This window comes from Myotis nattereri, assembly GCF_964212035.1.
Source record: "Myotis nattereri genome assembly, chromosome: X".
In the NCBI taxonomy this organism is placed as follows: domain Eukaryota; kingdom Metazoa; phylum Chordata; class Mammalia; order Chiroptera; family Vespertilionidae; genus Myotis; species Myotis nattereri.
The window spans coordinates 13,212,104-13,225,188 of record NC_138078.1 but is presented as its reverse complement, the minus strand read 5'-3'; the positions used below and the strand labels follow the sequence as shown (position 1 = coordinate 13,225,188).

General features: G+C 43.8%; 1 protein-coding gene across 1 annotated transcript in view; it reads left to right on the top strand.

Moving 5' to 3' along the window:
• The window catches only part of SMPX (small muscle protein X-linked), a 53,227-nt gene extending 40,548 nt beyond the window's left edge, over positions 1–12,679 (top strand). The window contains exon 5 of the mRNA XM_081115015.1: positions 12,152–12,679. The gene's annotated coding sequence lies outside the window, so the exon portion shown is untranslated. The remainder of the gene's footprint in view (positions 1–12,151) is intronic.
• Positions 12,680–13,085: the final 406 nt, after the last annotated feature.

Sequence of the window (13,085 nt, the reverse complement as noted above, 5' to 3'; positions counted from 1 at the left end):
TCTTCATCTTGAAAGGAGGTTTACAAACTCCATTTATCCACTGTTCTTGTTTCTGTCACACAGGTGACCTCACTGAACAACTGGAGCATTAACGGCCCAAAGCTGTCAAAGTGACCTGTGCACTTCACTCCTCAAAACCTCTTCTCTCTTATTTTTTAGTTGCCAGAGCCCTGCAGTCAATATATCTTTCAAAAAAGAAAAGAAAAGAAAAGAAAAAACACAAAAGTGATAATGTCACTGCCCTGCTGAGCATCCTTTAGTGGCTCCCCATTACCCTTAGGGACTACACCAACTAACACAGACTCACCAGTTTTCCTCCATCTTGCATTTCTGCCCATGCAGGGCATTCCTTGCTCCAGCTCTGGTGAACTTCTCCCAGTTAATGGAGGTGCCATGCTGACTCTAGGCTTTTACACATGCTCAGAATATTCTTTTCCAATCTCTCCTCCTCTACCCATTAGCTGGCTAACTCCTACCCATCATTCAGGGCCAGTTTAAATACTATTTCTGAAAAGCCTTTCCATAAAGCTCCTTAAAGTAGATAAAGCATTCACAGATTCCTATGTTTAACCCATCACAGCAGAGCCCATCACCAGGAAGTAGTGGGTTGCCATCACTTATTTTATTGTCTGTCTTTCTTTCTAGATGTTCAGTCTCATGAAGGGTGATAACTTGCCCACTGGTATAGCTACAGAACCTAAAACATTTTCTGGCATATAATGCAACTAAAATAATAGAGGTATCTGGTTCCACCTTTAAGACAATTTAAGCACAGAGACTCACCTAAAAGAAACTCCTGGATATAGACAGAGAACAGACTAACAGCTCTCAGGGGGAAGGAGAGTGGGGGCTGAGTGAGATGGGTGAAGGGATTAAGCAAAGAAAAGAAGAAAAACTCATGGAAACAGAAAACAGTATGGTGATTGCCAGAGGGAAGGGGGTGAGGGGAGGTAGAAGTCAGTATAGGAGGGATAAATGGTGATGGAAGGAAACTTGACTTTGGGTGATAAATATATAATACAATATACAGATGATGTATTATAGAATTACACACCTGAAACCTATATAATTTTATTAATCAATGTTACCCCAATAAATTCAATTAAAAAAGAAAACTTTCTAATCTAGAAAAAAAGAAACAAATTGATAGCCAAAAATAGCCTCAAAAAAGAATGCAAATCGTCATCTAAGAGACATTTACATTGTAAAACACACAGTTAAACCACCTAAAATTATCTGGATTCATTGTCAGCCCAAAGATTCCTTCATCCTAAAGACTTCTTAGCCCGAGTCTCTCTTCATTATTTTTCCTAAATCCAGTTATCCACGGATTGTCCCAGTCCTTTTTTTCTCTAATTTTTACTCCATATATATATATATATATATATATATATATATATATATATATATGTATCTCCCCTCACCCAAGGGTATTTTTTATTGATTTTTTTTAGAGAGGAAGAGAGAAAGAGAGAAACATTGATTGTTTGTTTCACGTACGTATACCAACCGGGGATTGAATCTGAAACCAGGGTATGTGCCCTGACTGGGAATGGAACCCACAACCCCTCAGTGCATGCGACGACACTCCAACCAAGCCACACCAAACAGGGCCCATGCACTTCTTGTAATTCTCCTCTGCAGCCATTTAGAGTTCTGCCAACCACCAGCTTGAGTCCAAGATGACAAAGACTGAATCTTGCTTGAAAGGCAGAGGGGGAATGAAGGGATGTGCTGACTTATAAGCTTTTTGTGGGTTTTTATCTCTGAATAAATAGTAATAATAAATGCACATTTATTGAGTATTTACTATGTGGGAGGCATCTTGCTAAATGCTTTAATATGTTATCCTTACAATAATCCTGTGAGCTTGATACTATTATTTTCCTATACTTCGGAAGAACACTTGCCCCAGGTGACACAGCTACTGGTAAGAAGCAAGAGATCTGGGATCTGAAGGCAGGATCTGCACTAAAATGTCTCCACAGCAGGTACTCAGTAAACTTTTGTTGAATGTATACACAAGATCCGCCTAGGAAGCAGCTTGGAGACCGGCAAGGCAAGGGGCATTATAGCAATTTCTCTGATGAACTGATTATTGCAAGCATATGCCAAAGCTTTACTTCAAAGTTGCTTCAAGAGTCTTCAAAAAGTCAGCTCAAACACTTAGAATACGAGAAAAATGTGGTTAGATAATATTGTTAGGCCAGGTACAAATGGTCATTAAACAATGTGACATGTCTTATTTAGTGAGGCAAGTAAATCTAATTTCCCAGAAGGGACTCTTCATCTCATAGTTCATCAGAAAATCACTCATATATTTTATCAGAAATGCTTCCCAGAAGGGGCCACTCATCACACCAGAGCACAAAGCTGTCCCAGCGTGGGTTTGGGATCATTTTCTTTCACAGAAGCATTTCTCAACCTCAGGACCCCAGACATTTGGGCCAGATAACTCTTTGGGATGGTGCTATCCTGGGTACTACTGTAGGATGCTTACAGCAACACTGCCCCCTATGCACAAGATGCTAGTGGCACCACCTCCTCCTGGTTGTAATACCAAAACCATCTCCACTTATTGCCAAATGTCCAGCAGGGGGAAGATATGGCCTACTGCCCTCCATTGAAAACCACTGCTTTAGACCCTGGATCCTCAGTGTGGTCCATAGACAAACAACAGCATCCTTTTGGGGGTTTGCTAGAAATGCACACCCCAGGTCCACCCTGGACCTCCTGAATCAGAATCTGCAATTTAACAAGACATTGGACAAGCGCTTGCTTCTAGGCAAGTGGTTCTCAACTGTGGCTGTACAGCAAAGGCTTAGGGAGTTTTTAAAAAATACTGATCTCAGCCCCAGAGATTCTCATGTCATTGGTATGAGGCATCCTTTGCTTTGGGAGTTTTAAAAACTCCCTAGGTGATTCTAATGTGCAGCCAATTTGAGCTCCTGTTCTGTGTGGTTAAAAAAAGTACCTCACAACTGTGGGAGTGATTTACAATAGCCTATAAAAAAAGACCCCACACTTCCAAAGTGGCTATAACTAACTTTTAAAATAACTGTGGGAATGATTTAGGGGAAAAATGAAGTCATTGATTAAGCTTCCCCAGATAGCATTTCAAAAGTCAGAGCGATCAAAATCATCCCACAAAATCTTGCTGATTAAAAAAAATTGTGTACTTGAAAAAAATTAAATAGAAAACTCGATCAAGAAAATGGTTTTCCACAAAATGTAAAGAGCCCATGCAAATTAGGAAGCAAAATTCTAACACCTTAATAGATAAACAGATAACAGAAATGAGCTCACAATTCTCAAAAGTGGATGTGTAATTAGTAGAGATGCATGAGAAAATGTACAGCCTCACTAGTAATCAAAGGGATGCTCAAAAAAACAGTTATCCATTTTCCTCTAATAAAATTCACAGAAATGAGTGGGAAAAACGATAATGAAACAGACACTTGTTCATTCTTTCAATGGATGTTGAGTGTCCACTGTATAGCATGCACTATACTGGCATGGATGATGAGGATATGGGTCTTTGTAAATGGAGAAAGGCCCAAACCAGTTTGGCCTAGATGGAAGCCATCCTAAAGAAAATGTTCATGTGGAAAAAGTTTTGTTCATTTATTAGAGCAAAATTGATTAAGAAACTAAGTGTCCAATAAAATGTTTTTTGATTAAGTATCCACCTAATACAACATGGATACTATTTGTAATATGTTGAATGAGAAGTGAAAAATACAACCAGCCTTGGCCAGGTAGCTCAGTTGGTTGAGCGTCATCCCTTACACCAAAATGTTGTGGGCTCAGTTCCCAATCAGGGCACATACCTAGGTTACGGGTTTGATTCCAAGTCGGGGCATGTACTGGAGGCAACCAATCCATGTTTCTTTCTCACATCTCTCCTCTCTCCTCTCTCCTCTCTCTCTCTCTCTCTCTCTCTCTCTCTCTCTCTCTCTCTCTCTCATCAGTAAAAAACATATCCTCGGTTGAGGATTAAAAAAGAATGCAAACAATAGAAAACTGAAAAAATGGTTCAGTGATTAACTACATTTTAAAGGTGCTACGCTGTTTCGTCCCCACATCCAAAACACAATATACATTTGGATATTTAAAGCTCCGAGGGGCCCTAAAATTATGAAAATGGTTTATCTTTGCTTAACCCAGTATTTCTCAATCTATCTAACCATGGAAAGTTTGTTTTTCTCCCCTCTCTTGCCCTCCCTTTCTTTCAAAACTTAAACTTGTTTTATCACCTCTTGGAACTAGTTTTTCTCAAAGAAATGACCACGCGTACAATTTAATCGTGCGCTGGGCCTCTAGTATATATATAAAAGACTAATATGTTAAGTGTCCCTCCTACCCTCCGACCAGTTGCTATGACGCACAATGACCATCAGGGGGCAGAAGTTCAACACAGATATGTTGGCATGTAAGGTAGTATTTAAGACTATGTAAAAATAAAAGCTATACACATGGGTATACACATATGAAAAATTCATCAAGCTGTTCATTTAAGACTTGTGCATTTTACTCTATAAAAATATTTAAAAGAAATCCTGCTAAATTTGGAGAAGGCAAGACATTTAAAAAAATTAATTTTGGTGTTCATTAGCACAAGAACAGGGATGATAAGTAAAATTATTGATACACTACAGATATATTTCCATGTATCACTTGTTCCTACAAGGTGACTCTATATGTACAGATTACTTATGCCCATTATATATAAGTTTTAAAGGAGTTTAGTGTAGGGGAAAGAGCTCCAGACAGGCTTTTAACTCTGGACCAGTCATTAACTAGCTGTGTGACCTTGGACAAGTGACTTAATACTCTGAATTTTAATTTCCAAATTTCTAAAATGAGGAGAAATACTGAAACTCTAGTTCCATTCACTTTTGAAAGTAGTTTTACTATTTTAGAAGATTATAAAATGGTATAGTTATATCTTTGCCTGATGGTACACCAAAGGCCAGGTTTTTATTGGATTCTGAATCTTTGGGCCACTCACTACCACCGTCTATCTACAGCAATAAAAGACAAAGATGCTAATTGACCATACCTTCGCTACACCCACCAGCCAATCAGAGCAACTATATGCAAATTAATCCAATCAAGATGGCATTTAATTTGCATATACTGGCTGGAAGCAAAGACTGAAGACAACGTAGAAGGAAGCCAAGCGCTGCAGAAGGGAGCAAAGTAGAGGTGGCAGAGACAGGAACGGAGCCAAGGCAGCAGAGGCGGGAGGTGGGAGCGGAGCCAGGGCGCTGCGGGCGGCTAGGGCGCAGCAGGAGGGCAGGGCACGGGGGGAGGGGGGTGTGGTGGCGTGCAGTGGGGAGGCAGAATAGGCCCTTGATGTCAGGGAGGTGCGGGAACTGAGCACTTGGCACAGAGGGATAGGACAGGCTCCATGGGAGGGAACAGAGTGGAGCTGCGCTCACACTCAGCCTCGGACTTCAGTTTCCTGGTGTTTCAGGTGGCCCTCCCCACCTTCACTGGGTAGCAAGGTTCAGCTCAAAAGACTGAGAGCCTCCAGGGTGGTTGGGAAGGCAGTTGCAGGGGGTGGGGGGGTGAGGCTGGCGGGCGAGCAGATTGTCTGGAGGTGGGGCAGCAGGGCTCCCAGATTGGCTGGGTTCAACAGGGCGGGGCTAACCTTTGAGAGGTGCGAGGGGAAGTGTAAGGGCGTGTGCACTGGCATGTGCCACCGGCCTGCCGGCTTTACTCTTGCATGCGACTGTGGAGGCAGCAGCGGTTACTACCCGAGCCCAGACAGAGCAGAGGCTGGTGGAGCAGAAGGACATCCCGGCATCCCGATACCAGATGGTGTGGCCTGTGGGTCATGGACAAAGGGGAGGGCGCCGAGAGCGGTTCCACAATGGGGCTGCTGCCTACAGGCATCCTCCAAGTGGGTGAACACCAGGCCCAGGGAAGGTGAGAACCTGGCATCCGGTGGAGGGCAAGGGGCGGCAGCATCCGTGGAGCATGCGAGGTGTCGGGGGCGGTGGACATGGCCCTGATGGCAGGCTAGGCCTAGGGGACCCTACACGTGCACAATTTAATCGTGTGTTGGGCCTCTAGTATATATATAAAAGACTAATATGTTAAGTGTCCCTCCTACCCTCCGACCAGTTGCTATGACGTGCAATGACCATCAGGGGGCAGAAGTTCAACACAGTAGCTGCCGAGCTGCAGTGACTTGGCAGCGGCTGTTCTTGGGTGACGCACCCTGAACCCAGAGAAGAGGGAGCCCGATCCCTTGCGGGGCCACACGATTCCACCTTTGGTTGTGGGTTATTTTGTTGCTGGGGCACTGTTGGCCCCAATTCTGGTGACTGCACACTTGCATTTGTGTTGCACACCTTGTACGACAGCAACTTTGCAGAGTGCCCTCTGGCACTCCAGGACCCCTTGGGGGATGTTGGAGAGCCAGTTTCTGCCAAGCCCCGCAGGCCAGGCCAAGGGACTCCACCTGCCAAAGGGACCCTGCAGATGCCCTTCAATCCATGGCGCCACTCCAGGTGCGGCCAGCCGGGGAGGGACCATGGAAGGTTGGCTCTAGGTATGTACAGCCCGTCTCTCCCAGTCCCACCCAGCCGGCCACCTTCTAATTAATTTCCTTTCAGTGTGCACAAATGTGTGCACTGGGTCACTAGTTATTACTATAAAAACAAAAAACAAAAACAACTGAGCAAAGTCTATCTGTTGTAAGGTGATCGTCATGACAATGTGCTTTCCTGGATGCCTTCCTGGAGAGAGGCAGGGAGGCCTACATTAGGTTCTGTTAGCTTCATTTCAAGGAACTGGTTTTCCATTTGGATGTCCCAGAACCCCTGGCTGCTACAGACTGTTGCTAGATAGTTCTAAGAGGATGCTGGGTATTTCTCATGTACGCACCACTGTCTTTAGACCTCAAATTCTCAGGCCTGAACAACAAAGAAGGGTTTCACTATCTTTAGAAACTCAGAGAACCTCGGTTAAGATAGCAATCACCTTGACTTATTTATTGCCCAGGGGAACTTTGGGTTCCCCTGGGCATTATTGAGCTGTGTTTCACTAGGGAAGTCTTGGGTCAGTGTTTCCCAAGTGAAGTCAATTGCCCTTTTATAAATAGGAAGGTCTGTGCTCTGAAGGATGGTGAAAAATTGACCACAAAACCAGGATTCGCCAGTGGTCTTGATTATGTACTCTTCTCCATCAAGATCTCCCCAAATTCAATGTTATCACAGCTTTTAGCCCCCAGCTCTGACTTGATATCTGATATAACAAATTCTCAATACAATAGGATTGAAAAAAAACACAACCTTTTTGAACTTACTTTAATGATATTTGACCTGGACCTACAACTTGCCTTTGCCTTAAGGTGACTTATATGCTCCACCTCCAGCACATAACACTACTTGAACCTTGATTTCAGGAGCAGAATACACCCCCTCAAAAAAGTCTCACTCTGTGTGACTCACGCCATTCCTGTTTTTGTTAGGTATTGGTTGAAACATTTCAAGTTTTATGTTAGCCATACAAGGCTTCATGCACAAAAGCCAAAAGCCAATTTTGGTGGATGTTTCATAGTTTAAGACAAGTTTTTAAAGTTTTTTTTTTTACCAAGAGTTTTCTTTCTTTTATTTTCTGAGTGGCTGTTTGGGATACCAGAAAGAATTCTGAGTTTGGAGTTGCCTGGGTGCAATTCCAGGCTGTGCACTCCCTGTCTTCTAACTTTGGTGGGTGAGGTTCCAAGGAGCCGTAGTTGTAGCTTGCACTGCTTTCCTCTGCACATGGTCATGATGAGTGCATGGGACAATGTGTATGAATGTGCTTGATAAACTAGAAGGCTCCACAAATTCCCTCTAACAAGCTCCAAAGCATCAACCAGTTTGCTTTGGATGCATGGCTAGCTGTTGCATATGAAACTGGACAGAACATAGGCATGGCCTTTCTCTTGACTACTTGAGTGTCACTGTGTTTATGATTCTATGATTTAGCACCACGTAGGAGGAAATAATCATTGTACTGCCCCTGAGTGTGTGTTGAAAGGACAAAATGCAGACAAGTGTTGAATGGAGTCTATTTTATAAGTGATGTATGTGGGGCCATGGCAACCATGAGTAACAGAGCTATAAATGGGTCATAGCAAAGCATAAACATCACATGCTCCTCAGCCTGGACATAGGGTGATACAGGGAGATATTGGGCATATCACCTCTTCACTAGCCAAGGTGAGCCTTTCCTAAACTAGAAGTGAGGCTTCTGTGTCTTTTTGTTTTGGGTACAAAAGGTGGCCTGGGTATCTGGAGAGTGACTTTTTAGCAGGGTACCTCACATTCCTCTTTTCCCTCACAAATGTCTCCTATGGGAGAACAGGACACAGGAGAAGAGCTGACAGCTGGTGCCTAGGCAGCATAGCAGTGTGGCCTGGGATACCACCCAACACACTTGCATTCCAACAACCTGACAAACAAGTGAGCTTTCCAGCCTGAGCAATTTTAGCTCTGGATCCCTTCCCATTATTCCAAGTTCTAAATTTGAGCACTGACCCAGGTCCCTGGATTCTTGGATTCTTGTATTTCAGTAACACCTAGCCAATTGGAGTACACACCGAGTCCCCCAAGGCCAAGGACAGAAATGCTAGTTCTCTGGGGGCTTTGAACTTTCAGAAGGTCCTTGTGTGACCTTATCCATCATTGGTGTCCAGTGTCCAAGGTTGCTGGGCCCTCTTGGATTCTACTGGAACCTGGGAGGGAGAGGGGAGTTGGGGAATGTGTGTAGGGTGGTGTGCAGAAAGCCAACTGCAATGATTGCTCCATTCCCTCTGCTGCCTCTTGCTTTGCTCTTTCTACAGGAAGAATTGGGTTCACTTTGTAGATTAAATGAAGTAATGGTGTAAAGTCAGTGGTGACATGCCTGGCACAGACTAGATATTCAAAACCAGCAACATCACCATCATCTAGCTGTTCCTCCACCCCCACACAGAGTACAGGCTGACGGCACTGGCCCAGTTTCCCCCTCTTCAGCCAGGTTCCCAGGCTTCCCTTAGGTCACAGACACACTGAGCAAAGGGAAAGAACACTGTTCCCTTGGGCCAGTGTGATATAAAGAATCCCATGCTTTTGCTTTTCTAAATAATACAGCCACCTTGGTGATCCAGGCAAAGTGAATAAAGGTTTGTCTATGTTTTCAAAACTATCTCAAAGTCAGAGAGGTCCATAAGCTGAACTAGTCGTGAGGGGCATCTTAGGGCTTTTAAACAGTCACTGAAGAATTATTGCAAATGGCTCATCCTAAATTTCACAGGATTAGCCATAAATTCACTACCTGGGATAGATAGGTGGTGGTCAAAATCCATTATCAAGCCTGTTATGGAAATGGTTCCCACTTCTGGGTTGCAGATGGTGCTTCACAGTCTGGTCGCTTCTAGGAGAGAAATCACACCTCATAGAACATGCTTCAGTGACAATTTGCAATGAATCATCATCACCCCTTCGGTGCTGCTCAGAGAAGCCAAAGGAATGTCTCGGCTTCAGGGCAGCTTGTCATGGCCTCTTGCTTAGCCAGACACTGGCCATATGTCAGCTAGGACAGCGACGGTAGCAGTAAAATGGCTTGAGCACATACAAGCCATCGTGGGGCTGTGGCAGACCTGTAACACCATGAGGACTAGCACATTAAGTCAACACTCCTGATTTACTGCATCTGTTGCCCCTCGCTCCTTCCTGCTGCTTCACATTGCAGAATGTGGGTTTGGCTGTAACTCCAACTTCAGTTCTTATCCTATTCTCACTCCTCCAGTGGTCCAACTCATCAGCCCTCAGGCCCCTGCTATGTGTCAGGTGCTATGATAGGCACTGTGGTGTAAAAAAGAGTAGGACATGTTCACACCCTTTAGAAGGTCACAGCCTAGTGGCAGGACAGCTATGACAGGAGAGTTATGAGAGGAGAGAGATGATGCATATTAGCAAATAATTACAATGCAGCATGTTACAGGAAGAGTCATGGGGGAGATTTTAGTAAAAAGTTATAAGCAAAGAGGGAGAGGTCTGAAGGCTCTTGTTATGTTACAGAAACAGTAAGTGATCAGCAAACTCAGTGTAGGGTGTATGAGGGAAGGTGGTCAGAGACAGGCCCACATGTTGGGCCAGGATGAGGCTGTAAACTTGCTAGTCAACAAAATGCATTTCACCTGGAAATCCTGGACTGGGAAGGAGGTGGTATCTTGCTTCCTCTTGGTCACTAGCATGGACTAAAAATTGAGTTTCTAAAAAATGCTAGAGGCTGGCAGGCGTGGCTCAGTGGTTGAGCACTGACCTATGAGCCAGGAGGTCACGGTTCAATTTCCAGTCAGGGCACAAGCCTGAGTTGCGGGCTTGATCCCCAGTAAGGGGAGTGCAGGAGGCAGCCGATCAATGATTCTCTCTCATCATTGATATTTCTATTTCTCTTTCCCTCTTCCTTCCTACCTGAGATAAATAAAAACATATATTTAAAAAATGCTAGAGAAATAGAAGAGCCTGTGCTAACTGCTGGTGATAATGCTTTTCACTTCTGAAATCAAAAATACCTTCTACCTTTCCCACTGGTTCGAGAAAAATCCAAACCTTCCCTGTTAGTGGAGTGGACGGAGCTCAAGTTAGGGCACCTAAGTTCAAATCCTAGCTTTTCTATTTACCAGCAATGAGACGTTGAGATACTTACTCTGTTAAATGACACAATAGGCTTTGTAATCTCTAGAGAAATACACAGGACAGCAAAGCTTTTGAAAAGACCTCTACTATAGAATTCTCCTCAGGGCTCAGTGGCCAAAACTGGGTCCCATGCCATCCTAGCTTTAAAAGAGCCTGAAAAGTGTAGTATTTGACAAGTGCAGTAAAGAGCAAGGGTGAATGTGGCTGTGGATGGATATGGAGAGAGCCACACCACAGTGTCTGCCACAGCAGGGGGGAACATTGTCTGTGGTCTTTTCTTTCTTTAGCCATTCATAATAGAAAAAAATGTGAGCATTCCATTTCTTTTTCTTTTCTTTTTTATTGTTAATCCTCACCGGAGAATATTTTTTCCATTGATTTTTAGGGAGAGTAGAAGAGAGAGGGAAAGACAGAGAGAAATATTGACGTGAGGAGCCCTGCAGGAGCCCCAACCAGGACCTGGGCTGGGGAGAAGCCTGCAACCAAGGCACATGCCCTTGACCAGAATTGAACCTGGGACCCTTTGGCCTGCAGGCCAACACTCTGTCAAACAGTCTAGGGCTGAGCATTCCACTTATTAGAAAATGTTCAACCCATTCACATAAGGGAAGACACACAACGAATGACGCCAAGGAAAAATGAAAAACAAATTTGTAAATAATGTCCCATGATGCCTGATTAGGAGAAATTTTAAAAGAGAAATAGCGCCATATCAATGAGCTTTTGCTGCAGAACCAACACCCCCCAAATCCAATGGCTTAGAACAAAATCATTCTTATTCTGGCTCATATGTTTGGGCCCAGCTGGTCTAGACTGGGATCACTTATGCGTCTGTGGCAGCTGAGGGTTCTGGGCTAGACAGGGCTTGGTTTGGACACATTAGCTGGGGTGGCTCTGCTCCACATATTTCTTGTCCTTCTCCTGGGATCAGCAGGTTAGCTTGGGCATATCCTGCTCATGGTAATGGCAGAAGCACAACAGAATAAACAAAAACATGTGATACCTCTTGAGGCTTAGGCTTAGAACTGGCACACAATCACTTCGGCCTCATTCTGTTGGCTGAAGCAAGCCGCATGGCCAAATATGAGAAATTATTCCTCATCCACATTAGCAGAATACTAAAAGGTGCCATTGCCATGGAGCTGGTTATAGGGAGGGGAGGAGAACTGGAGCCATGATTGTAAAATGACCACAGGAACGGAAGGTCTTACAAGTCATAAACATAAGGTTAGCATCATACTCTAATTCTTCAGAAGGAAGCTGTCCTAAGGTAGTTTGAAATTACTTAAATCAATAGAGCCAAAGTTTGTAATTAAACTTTCTACTCATAGTTCACTTTGTATTCATGGAATCGAGAGATGAAGTGTTCAAGTTCGATTTTGACTGGTACCCTATCATACCGATTTACAACCTGTCTCTAAAAAGATCTCATGAAAACTAAACTAATGCTTCCTTTGGTTTCTCTTTTGCAGACATGATGTGAAGAATTGAAGAGTAAGAGAACAGATTAAAATGAAAATAGCTCACTAAAAATTTTATATATTTGTATGAAGATTATGAACCTCCTGAATGCCTGAGATGAGCAGAAATGTCCTGTTTGTACATTTATATCTCTTCCTTCTAGTTGGCTGCACTTCATACTTTGTCTTCATGTTTGGCACCTTGCAGAACACATAGTTCAAGAATCCACCTCCTGAAGGTGTAGTTTTGAGGAAGAATATGATTTTACAGAGAGGGATATGGCCATACGCATAACAGTGATTGTGATTAGAAGATCTATAAGCTACTTTCCACACTATTTTGGTCATTATTTGGAATGTATTTTAGTTCTTCACCTTCTAAATTATGTCAATAAAGTTTTTATGAGTTCAAATAAATATGCAAGTAAACGTAAAATATGAATCAAAACTAATAAATTTTCATAACTTTAGAGAGCTACATATGCCCCCATATGGAAATTCTATATAATAAAAGCCTAATATGCTAAGTGTCCTACCGTTTCTTCGACCGTTGGACCAGTCACTATGATGTATACTGACCACCAGGAGGAAGATGCTCCAACTGGTAGGTTAGCTTGCTGCTGGGGTCCTCCTGATGGGGTCTGGGTGAGAAGGGCCAGCACACCATGGAGCCCTCCCACAGTCCCTCCCCGCCCTGGTGGGGTCCCTCAACCTGGCCTGCGGACATCCCCCGAGGGGTCCCAGATTGCGAGAGGGCACAGGCCAGGCCGAGGGACCCCGTGCACCAGGCATCTAGTGAGATATAAGAGCCAGTCAAAATCCACATTGTCTAAGTGGGGGCTGACTGATCAGTGCAAATGAAGTTAAATATTGCCTAAGGAATTAATTGGTCATCGCTGATATTCCTCCTCCAAGTGTGTGCATTTTACTTCCATAGAGGCTCAGA